At 36.7% G+C, this 10702-nt stretch overlaps 1 protein-coding gene and 1 pseudogene across 1 annotated transcript in view; both read left to right on the top strand.

The window, feature by feature from the left end:
* LOC102489172 (glycine N-acyltransferase-like) overlaps positions 1-10634 on the top strand; it is a 13489-nt pseudogene extending 2855 nt beyond the window's left edge.
* Positions 313-10702, top strand: part of LOC102485105 (glycine N-acyltransferase-like protein Keg1) — a 47503-nt gene continuing 37113 nt past the window's right edge. The window contains exon 1 of the mRNA XM_027776737.1: positions 313-388. The gene's annotated coding sequence lies outside the window, so the exon portion shown is untranslated. The remainder of the gene's footprint in view (positions 389-10702) is intronic.

The raw sequence follows: 10702 nt of genomic DNA, 5'->3' as shown, positions 1-10702 counted from the left end.
GCTTGCTCATCTGCCCTCGCCTGCTTTAAAGACAAAAAAGGGGGAACTGTAGAGCGCCCCCGCCCATCACCCTCAGCACCTATTTCAAAATGGCACTCAACGGAAGCCCGCTGAGCGCTCAAAGCAGTAAACAACTTTAAGGAAGTAGGGCAGTGGGGAGTGTGGAGAGTACGGGAACACCGCATGCAACCAATCCTCTTTCAAGGACTAGCTTCCATGCACGTGGACAATGATCTGATTGGCTAGGGGCTCTTTATAAGGCCCCGGGGAAAGGGAAAGAAAGAAGAACTTCTGTAACATAGCCTGGGGAAATAAAGTGCTGAAGAGAAGACCATCTCCGGAGTCGTCAGTTGCGCAACAAACTGTAGCCTGGAACTGACTTTAAACTGTAAGAGGGTGTAATTAATCATAGGGCTCCGTTTTTGTTTGTTTGTTTTTCCTGTACTTGGGGATTATAGCTCTGTGAAGCCTAATGTCCATCATGTGGAAATTGTCATTATTTTAAGTGGGAAGGAAGGTAAATTCAGGCCTAAATAGAGATCTCTCCCTGCTGTTCTACAAGTTTAGCTAGTTCCAACCTAAAGTGTGACATTTCATACATGGCCAGTCTTAATGCAAGCTCCTTACAGAGCCCTTACTTGGTGCTTCCACATAGAAGTTACTTTCTCTTCTCCAAACATCATAGTTTCCAAACAGAACATGGTAACACAGTCTCTTTTCTTCTTTTTCATGTAGCTGTGATGTTGTAGAATGTGTACATAACACCAAGTTGATGCAGCAAGTCGAATATATTAAAAAAAAACACTATTTTTTATTACCTAGTCATTAGTACAGTATGTATCACAGATCCAAGTGTGAGGCTGAAAGATGGAGTCAGTCTCAAAAATTGTGTGAGACTCGGTGACAGTGTGAGAGTACCAGCTTTGAAAATTACTTAATAATAATTTCTAAAATGATTTATTATTTATATTTAGACGATGTCACAAAGCCTCATGTTAAAATGACTGCATCAATTCCTTGCATCTGAGGGAGGACATTAAATAGAAAAATAGAGAGGCATAGCACTAATGGGACAAAGAAATGGGGTATTATCTGTTGAGGAAAACTTTATAGTATTATCAACTGGACTGGGGAGAAATTCACACATGTTGGAATATTCACTTTGCAAGCTAAATAATGTGACTGAATATATAAAAGAATTTGAAATAAAAGAAAAAATGAAAAAAAAAGACTGCATCAAAACATCATGCAATCTATGGCACCTTGACTCAAGTGAAGAGAAAGAGGAAAAGGAAGAAGAGGAAAGGAGAAGTGGGAATACTAATGAAATACATTCAGTGCTTACCATAGGCACTAAGTACCGTACTTACTAAGTACACTGCATGTATTCACTGGCTTAATCGTCACAAAAACTTCTCTGAGTTAGGTAGTACTATTATCCTGTCTACTTTTGAGTCAAGGCACAGAAAGGCTTGGAAACTTTCCAAGAGTACCAGTGGAGTCAGTAGAATCATTGAGAGCCAACTAATTTTTTAAAATGTTACGTGTATATTTTAAAATGTGCTTGTTAATCTAAAATGAAACTAATAACCAACTCATTGACATATTACAAAAAGAGAATTAAATTTTCAGAAAGAATTTTTTCAGTACTTTCTATCAATCTTGTCTTTCTGTGGAATTTGTAAGCACGTTAGGGAAGAAACACTGAAGAAAGACCTGGCCATTAACTCAGAACTTGATACTCTTTTTTTTTTTTTTTTTTTTTAAGAGGTTTTTGCTATAGGGCACATGCACTCGCCAGACAGACAGAGACAGACAGACAAAAAGTGAGAAATCACCCTCCAGGAGGGGATGGCCACACCGCTACAATCCCTTCTCCTCCATTCTCCCCTCGGGATCTTGGGCACATACGCACATGCGCCCAGCATGAGTTTTAAGCCACTGGGTCCGGGATGCGAACCACGGTTGACTTACGTGGGAGTCCAGCGCCATAGCCATTACGCTAACTGCTGGTCCCAGAACTTGATACTCTTATTTCTGAATCTCTTCCACTTATCATTCTTGGATGTTTCTTGGTTATCTGTTTAGGCTAAAATATCTTCCATGATAATTATCTTTGCAAAGTACCGAGATACTGCAGACATTGGAGAATCCTTGAGAAAGAGCTTTCCTACATTCTTAAAGATGACAGTGGAAAATTATGAGGGGAATGAGGAAGAGGAACTTGTTATGAACGAGGAAGAAAACAGGTTAATATTTTAACATTTTTGGAGCACCCGTTCTAAGTCAGACACTAATTTATGTTTTCTCTCATTTGATTTGCCTTACCACCTCATAAGATATTTTCTATCATATCCATGTCATTGATGAAAAGATAGAGGTTCATTTAGGAAATTTACCCAGTACCCCACTAAAAGTGAGTATCAATGCTATGACAGGAGCATAGGAATTCCAAAGTCCAAACATTGCCCTTTTGCTCTGTGCTAAGTCAAAAATTACTCCCTTGCTTCTTTCCAAAAGTCATTCCATAATACTTGATAAAATGCCCAGAACTCTCTGAAGTTTGCTGAGATTACATGTCAATGTTTAATTTGTTGACTCTAAAAAGAACACTTACCAGGCAGGAGTTAATCATGAGTCCTCTTTGAAATGAATAACAAGTTAATTCCTATTTTGATTTAAATTTCCTGGTTACTCTGAACTTAATATTTATCAGGATTAGAGCCAACTCCCAGTATTTCCCTTAACCTAATACAATTAATTAGAAACCTCACATATAAATTAAACATACATATATTAGGGATCTTCCAAAGTTCTTGAAAAATGTATATTGAAAAAAAGAAAAAGACTATGCATGGATGTCAAAAACTTTTTTGTACCAAAATGAACTCATACTGTAATTCCATTTTTCCATGAGCTTTTTGAAGTTCCCTTGTATAAATGCTTACATCAAGAACTGTGCAAAAGAAACTCTAATGACATCCAGATCCTTGCTCATATATATTTTTAGCAACCAAAGAGATATGGGTCACTGCAATAGAACCTAACTTCAGTACAAGATAGTGCATATGCACACATAAGTATATTTATTTAGAAGACAATCATTTACAGATTTGTATTATTTTATAAGACATTCCTGTAAAATGCATGCCTTTTAGGTAAGATAAATACATTCAACTTCCTTATTTCCTAACATATTTGTTATTCCCTTCTTTCAAATAAAGAAGAAATATATTAGTATTCTTTTATTTGTAGATTATATGATTGTATTTTCATTTATCAGGAGTAGATTAATGAGACAATTCTCTATTTTTTCATTACTACCAAAGCAAAATTATTTCAAGTTCATCTAATTCTATAGTCACTTGCTTTGGTAGGCTCACTAGCATTACTCTACATAACCTAATATTTAACTGCCTTCACCTGACAATTCTTAAGATCCAAGCAACTCTGCAGAGACACATTCAATTTTTCTTGGAATTTATATCTGTTAGACACTCTGAACATTTTCCTGAGACTTTTTTAATGGTAAAGGGCTACTTTAGAACAATTCTCGAAGCTTGAAAGTTTTTTCTCCTTGTTCCATGATGTAGCATTTTATGATTTAAACTTTTCTGTACTGCTATAGTAAGTGAACCCCAAACATTGCAAAATAACTCTTAGTATTTCCCAGTGATCCTTTCTTGGACCACCTCTGTGGTGAGATAAGGTGTCTTCTCTTGGTTGCTCAGCTTCCATGAAGAAACTGCAATTCTGTTCTTTGGTTGCATATTGAAGACACACATTTTTTCCAAATGGAAATCTAGACTATTTGTATGTCAGAAGCTTTTAGTAGAGGTATGACCTGCAACCCAATATTACTCAAAACTTACTTGAGGCCCAGTTGAGAAAATATCTATCCATTCTCTAAGTATTAGATATTAAATGCCTTTTATTGCAAGTGTCAACTCCAGTTGATTCAACATTCAGTAGCTGCTTCACTAAAAGTGTTCTGAATTCAACTGAGGGGGAAAAAAAAGATTATAATTAATTAGACATAACAATAAGAAAGAATAACAGTTCCACATAGTTTCAAATTTTACAATGAATAAAATTATAATTACATTTTGCAGGACTCAAATGAAAGTATGTAAAATGACCACTTTTATTTTGTCCAAACTGTACTGATGGCTGAACACAGAATAAATGCAGATAAGCTCAGTCAACTTAGAGAGATTTTTGTCCTTTTTCTTGAGAGAAAGAGAAGCACTCTCTACAGCATTCCAGGCCATAGTCCTCCTAACCCCAGCCTTTTGGTGAACCCAGATCAGGGACAAGTACACAGACAGTAAGTGGGAACAGATTGACCCAGGAACTGCACCCCGTCTTCAGTATGGGTCCAGTATCATGAAGTATTGTGCCCACTGTCGCGCTGCCTTTTAGAGAGGTATTTTTCCTTCTCTTTCTCCCTCGGTTTAACATCTCTCTTGGTCTAGTTCATATGAGGTGGAGCAGGAGTGACAGTAGGGAAGGATACTGATATGGCCCTTGGTCTTCATCATAATTACCCTGATTCGATCTTACATATTGTATTAATAAACTGAAAAATCACACCATACCCTATAAATAGGTACAATTATTATGTGTCAGTTAAAAAGATAAAAATAAATAAATTTTTAAAGGATGTTAGTCCTTTTTTTAGAATTATTTATTCAATTTTATTTATTATTATTATTTTTTAATTTGACCAGAGAGAGAGAGAGAAGGGGAAAGTAAGAAAGCAAGCCACCAGGTCCAGGATTTGAATTGTGGTCAGCCATGTGGGGGTCCAGCATCTTAACCACCACATCATCTCCTGGCCCCAGGATGTTAATCTTAAAATGATTAGTTTGAATATTTTACTATGTGTGTGTATTATTCCTATTTGATGAATCTTTTTATTTGAATTTTTTAAAAGTCATATATGGAGATTGTTTGACTTAGTTTTTCTACTTGGCTCCTTTCCACCATGAAATGCCATGCTTTTGCAGATGTAACTCTTGTCTGGCTCAAAGAAGGCACTTTGCCATCCTTTTCTACTAAGCCAATCCTCTCACTTTTTCTGGATTATGTAGGTTTATGGAACCATCTTCCACATGAAGCAGGGAAACCCAGCTTTAAGTTAAAGGCCTTGGACAAGTGATGTGACTTTAATACAGCAATTGTCCGCCCTGTTAAGTTGCCGTGAATATGCCTCTATGTTCAAATTTGCTGTGTGCCTGCCATGTGCCTAGCCATATTCATAGACCCAGGAATACCCAAATGAATCCTGGTGATAGTGAAAAAAGTCCTATGCTCAAAAAGCTCACAACCTGGAGAAAAAGATAAACAGATTAATTACAACTTGGTGTGAAATATGCATAAACGGAAGATGTACAAGATACAGAAATAGTACTAGCAGAGGAAAATTGAAGATTTTCTGCCCAGTCTTCACCTTCCTGACTCCAAGATCAAGCCAGGGTCAGAGTAACCCTCAATTCCCATGGAATCTGCTGTACAAAGGGAGAAAAACAGAACTGCAGAGAGAACTGCACAGATTACCTCTCCTGCATGCCTCTGAATGCTCAAATTAGGAAAAGAACCTACAATCCATCTGATGACCAAAAACCACCACAGAGGCACAAGAAATATGAGAAGCCAAGAAAATAATCTCTCACCAAAGGGAAAAGAATAACTCTTCTTCCTCCACAGACAATACAATGGAAATGTCAGATAAAGAATTTAGAATATTCATAGTGACAAAGCTAACATAGATAAAAGAGAAGAGAAACAACAAACTCCAGAAGATGCAGGAGAAAAGAGACAATGAGTTCCAGGAGGTGAGGAAGTTCTTGCATGATCTAAAAGAGAAGAAACACACCAAGGGGAAAAAAAGAAAAAAAACCAAAGCTATTAGAGATGAAGGTTGTAATACAGGAAATCAAAACCTCCCTTGGAAGTATTAAATCATGCAAAAGATAGAATCTCAGATGTAGAAGATAGAACCTCTGACCCAGAAAAATTCACCACAAAGATTAAGAATATAACTCCCCAAAAGGAGAATATTTGAGTAATACTAGACACCATTAGACATCCAAACATCTGGATAATCAGTATCCCAGAAGGTGAAGAAACTAATAAGGACATTGGTAATCTATTCCACAAAATCCTTGAAGAAAACTTTCCAAACCTAGAGAGGCATTCAAATATCCAGATCCAAGAAATACAAAGGACCCCACAGAGATAAGATACTAAAATTGGCAAGAAAGAAACGTCAAGTTACTTTCAAAGGATATCCCATCAAGCTAGCATCAGACCTCTCATCAGAAACAGTGAGAGCAATGAAAGAATAGGAAAACGTATTCAAAGTGTTAAGTGAAAAACAATTTCAACCAAGAATACTGTATCCAGCAAGGTTATCTTTCATATGGGAAGAAAAACCCAAAACATTCTCAGATAAACAAAACCTAAAAGAATTTACCTACACCAGACCAGCTCTCCAAGAAGTTCTGAAGGGAGTGCTATAACCAGGAGAATGAAAGACAGACACACAGAAATAAGAGTACAAAAAAATACAAAACAAAACAAAACAAAACAACCGAGAGAAGGGCCAACCTAATGGTAGGGACGAACCTAGAAAGATCAATAATAATGTTGAATGTTAACTTCCAGAATTTAAACAGAAAGATTAGACCACAGTAACACTACAAATTCAACAGGATTGAGACTGAATTAGTGAAACAGAATTTTATGACTTTTGATTAAAACAGTACTGATTTTCTTCTATGGTTTGTTTTCTAGATTTAAAGACTTTTGCCTTCTCTTGAACTGTTTAACTGAATCCTCACCTTTTTTCCTGGCTTTAAGTTGTAAGCAAATTTCTCTTAACATTTTTTAATTTTGATCGAGTAAAACTAAAAGTGTTTTTTTTTTTAATGAAAAAAATACATTAAAAAATACTTATTCAATGGCTGCAGTAAACTATATAGCCCCAGCTAGGTGCTACTTTATGGTATGCTCATTCTACTCACTGAGGTTTATACCTTAAGTCAGACATGTGTTCATAGATATGTATATATCAGCTACACTTGCTATTGAAAGTATTTAGATTAATTAAGATCTTTTGTGAATCAATAAAATGTTCAAAAAAAAAAAAAGGCATGGAAAGAACTGTAGATTCCAGAGAGACAGTGTAGGAGAAGGGTGGGAGGTAGGAAATCAAGAAAAAAAAATGAAAAAGAAAAGAAGCAAAATATATGACACAAGAAATGGAAAATTATTTGTTGAGAATAACACATATGGTAATATCCTTGATTGAGCCAATATACAGTGTATACTAGATGGAAAATCTCACTTTATATACTGTAATGATGTAGTGATGAATGTAAATAAATAAATTTAAAAAAAAAGAAACAAAGAAATAGCCATAGCTAAAACTAATTAAATTACAGAGGTTAGACCTGGAAGTTACTGGATAAACCACTTCTTGGTGGAGGTTTCATCTGACTTAGACTTTGTGCTAGAAATACTTTTTATCAGCCTGAAAGGGAAAAGTAGACATTCTAAGCAGAGTAAATGTCAAGGATAAAATTATGAAGATAAAGATGTGGAGCAAAACTTTGAATTAAAGTGACCATAAACAGTAAATCATAATGCTAGAATGTTAGTATTGCTATTGTTGTTTGTTTTTTGTTTTTGTTTTGTTTTGTTTTGTTTTGTTTTTTGCTAAAGGTTGTGTGAACTTATCGGAGACAGATACACAGAGAGGGAAAGTGAGGAAACCCCAACCCCATCAGGGAGGATGACTATGTCACAATTCCTTCTCCTCCATTTTCCTCTTCTCCATTTTTCTCTCCTCTTGGGATTTTAGGCACACATGCAAATGTGCCCCGTGTGTTTTTCAAACCAAGCCTGAGGACTCAAACCACACAGTCAGTTGTGTGGGATCCAACAGCAACACCTGCAGAAAGAATTTCCACATCCATTTTTGGAGAAAGACTAAATAATGGAACTAAATAATATATTTCAAAGATAAAAATTTACAAGTTTATTTTAAAATATAAAAAAGATATTATACCTTAAAACAAAGTCATTTAAAGATCACTAAACTATGTATAAAATGAAGAAATGTGCATGAATAATAAAAACTGAACTGAAATAAAATTATTGATATTTGAAATCTAATATTTTCTCAATTGTTCAACTATAGTCTCTAGTTTAAATATAGCCATTATTCATATTCATGGGTTACTGTGTGGATTCTCAAATTATACAGTCAGCAACTCAGAATAATGAACACATTCACCATCTCAAGTACTGTGTCAGTGATATCACTGCTGCCTTGTGAGTGTATTTTTGTGCATTTTTCAACTATTTAAAAAAAAAAAAAAGTGTTCCATGGGACCAGCAGTTAGCATAATGGCTATGTCATTGAACTCCCATGTAGTTGACAACGGTTTAAGTCCTGGATCCAGTGGCTTAAACTCACACCGAGCACGTGTGTGTGCATGCCCAAGATCCCAAGAGGAGAATGGAGGAGAAGGGGTTGTTGTGTGGCCATCCCCCTTGGGGGGGGTGATTTCTCACTTTCTGTCTCTCTATCTCTCTCTGTCTTTCTGGTGAGCGTATGCGCCCTATAGCTAAAACCTCTCCAAAAAAAAAAAAGAGAGATTTTATTACTGAAAAGTATCATAGTATAATAGAATTTTTATTTAAATGCATAATACTCATAAAATATGAAGGGTGTATTTTATTTCTCTTTCTCAATGATAATAGGATATGATAGATGATCTTGATTACTACACCAATACCTACAAAATACACTTGAAGGGCCCCCAAAACTGTCAACGATTCATTGACTCTCCGAAAGTAATCAATTGAAATCAAGCATTTACAGATTCAAAGTAAGTTTGAGGAATGAGATGTGTGCTGACTCCTATGTTCTGAGCAAGTCAAGTGTTCAGATGACTCATATATCCTCATCCAAGCTCAAGAGAGGTTGTCGATTTTTTAAAAAAATAACTCAGTCCCTTGATTACCAAACTACATGATTACGTAGCTCAGAAAACTTGGTTCCAATCTTGCTGTTGACACTAAAGACAAGATCTTGAATGAATCCATCCCTGGAAATCTTTTCCCTTCTGCAAAACAGGGAAAGTGACACGAATATTTACTAGGTGACCCCATCACACAGTGGCAGTACCACAGCAGAACCAAGGTTTTCTGACCTTATATCTCAAGTATTCCTACTCAGCAAAAGTTTCTCCCTAGGATATGCTATAACCATGGCATTTCTTATAATCTTGTCTAGGTTCACAGAGAAGCCTAAATGAGGTGATACAAAACCTTGCACCTACCAAATCTTTCAAAGTTAAACACAATGCAGTCTCTATATGACATCAGGTTCCTTCCCTGCTGAATGGAAAGAATTTATCTGCCAGGTGGCAAGCCTAAGGCCATGTAAGTCTGATAAAACCCACTTCACACTATTCACACCTCTTGCTAACAAGTTAACCTTCCAGCTTCTCTTCCTGCTTTCACATTGGCTTCCCTAAATTAATATTCTGCAAAACTGTCAGAATAATTTTTTAATTTAATATATTTTATTTTAGCTTAATTTCTTTTATACAGTCTTTTTAAAATGTAACTTAAACCTGGGCTAGCAGGTGGCATGGTGGTTAAGGTGCTGGACAGCTGACTGTGGTTGGAGTCCCAGACCCAGTAGTTTGAAACCCACACTGGGCACATGTGTATGCATGCTCCAATTCCTGAGAGAAGAATGGGGGAGAAGGGATTGCAGTGTGGCCATGCTCCCTGGGGAGTGATTTCTTACTTTTCCTCTGTCTCTCTCTGTCAAGCGCACATGCTATATGTCAAAAAGGCAAAAACCTGAAAAAGAAAAAAATGTAACTTAAATCAGGTTACTCTTCTGCCTATAAGACTCCATCATTTCTCTCATCATCTGGAATAAATTAGACCTCTGTCTCCCACTCTGATCTTTCTTGCTCTTCCTGTTTACTTCCTCCAAAACCATTAGCATTCTTTCTGTTCCTTTACCATCATAAGCTCCTCCATGCCCTAAGATTATGCACTTGCTATTTCCTGTCTATTCCATCTTTTAAGAAAAATAACAGGAAGAACAAATATGAACTTTTATGCTCATGAACTTTGATTTCTTCTTGGACCCTCCACAGTAACCAGTAGATATTTAAACTCTCATCTCTGGATGTTACTCCTGCTGTCTTAGTAAATAAGTATTGGCATTTTGGCAGCAATGAGAGGAGCCAGAAATTCCTCAAGCACTGTGTCCAGATCTTCCCCAGCTTCTGCGTTCTGGGGCCTGAGGACACCCCAGTGTCCTGAGCCTAATGGACCAGACTGGAGAGATACGGATGGCAGACACCATGCCTTAGTATCAAGAACAGGGCTTGGTCTCCTACATGATCTATGCCCAGGTCTCGATAAGCTTAGCTTTCCCATCTATTCTCATGTAGACAAGAGCAACATCAATATACAAAAAAATTGTCACACTCTGCATCATATCCAAATGCCCTGTCACTGGAACCAGTGGAACTGGTTCTGTGTACCTCTGTAAAGCTGGCCCTGTGCACAAGACAGTGTCAGGTGGGTCAGGCATGTGCCTGGAGAAGTGGATAATGGACAGAGAAAAGAATAAATTGCAAGCAACAATAAAGGGGTAGACACT

Source organism: Tupaia chinensis, unplaced genomic scaffold, assembly GCF_000334495.1.
Source record: "Tupaia chinensis unplaced genomic scaffold, TupChi_1.0 Scaffold000709_2, whole genome shotgun sequence".
Lineage (NCBI taxonomy): Eukaryota > Metazoa > Chordata > Mammalia > Scandentia > Tupaiidae > Tupaia > Tupaia belangeri.
This window is presented reverse-complemented; position numbering and strand designations above follow the sequence as displayed.